This window comes from Sander vitreus, unplaced genomic scaffold (genome assembly GCF_031162955.1).
Source record: "Sander vitreus isolate 19-12246 unplaced genomic scaffold, sanVit1 ctg318_0, whole genome shotgun sequence".
Taxonomy (NCBI): domain Eukaryota; kingdom Metazoa; phylum Chordata; class Actinopteri; order Perciformes; family Percidae; genus Sander; species Sander vitreus.
In genome coordinates, this window is record NW_027595465.1 from 1,260 (window position 1) to 2,500 (window position 1,241).

Here is a 1,241-nt window from a genome sequence, read left to right on the forward strand (position 1 = left end):
TAAGAGTACTGCAACAGGTACTTATCATTTTGAGTAGTTGTATCGATTGATAGTTAGATGATTGTAATGAAATGAATAGACAATCATCTGAAATGTAATGTGTGAATTGCTTTTTGAAGTAGTAGTACTTTGATGTTAAGTTGTGTCATATTGAACAGCTGATCTTTGTTAAACGAACAAATGATCTTTGGTTTATGTGTATCGTATCCAAGCAATTGAAAAAAGTGTTAGAGTTTTGAAAAATGTGTATTTTGATCATTGGCTGTGAGTTTTGAAAAATGACATCAAGGTTCTGAAATTAGTGCCAAAGTGATTGTAAAAAACTGTAAATGAACAGTTGGACATAAATTGGTAACTTGCTATCACACCAACCTTTATGAGTTTAATTACTAATTTCCATCCGTTGTCCCTGGGCATATACAGGGAATATATACAGGGTATATACAGGGCATATACAGGGTATATACAGGGCATATACAGGGTATATACAGGGAACATATACAGGGTATATACAGGGCATATACAGGGAATATATACAGGGTATATACAGGGTATATACAGGGAATATATACAGGGTATATACAGGGCATATACAGGGAATATATACAGGGTATATACAGGGCATATACAGGGTATATCAGGGCATATACAGGGTATATACAGGGAATATATACAGGGTATATACAGGGCATATACAGGGAATATATACAGGGTATATACAGGGTATATACAGGGAATATATACAGGGTATATACAGGGCATATACAGGGAATATATACAGGGTATATACAGGGCATATACAGGGTATATCAGGGCATATACAGGGTATATACAGGGAATATATACAGGGTATATACAGGGCATATACAGGGAATATATACAGGGTATATACAGGGCATATACAGGGAATATACAGGGTATATACAGGGCATATACAGGGCATATCAGGGCATATACAGGATATATACAGGGTATATACAGGGCATATACAGGGCATATACAGGGTATATACAGGGCATATACAGGGCATATCAGGGCATATACAGGATGTATACAGGATATATACAGGGCATATACAGGGTATATACAGGGTATATACAGGGCATATACAGGGTATATACAGGGTTTATACAGGGTATATACAGGGTATATACAGGGTATTACAATAATATAGAAATGATAATTCCATAGGAGACACCAGTGCATAGGCCTACTTCTTTTTATAATTTAAACTGACTTAA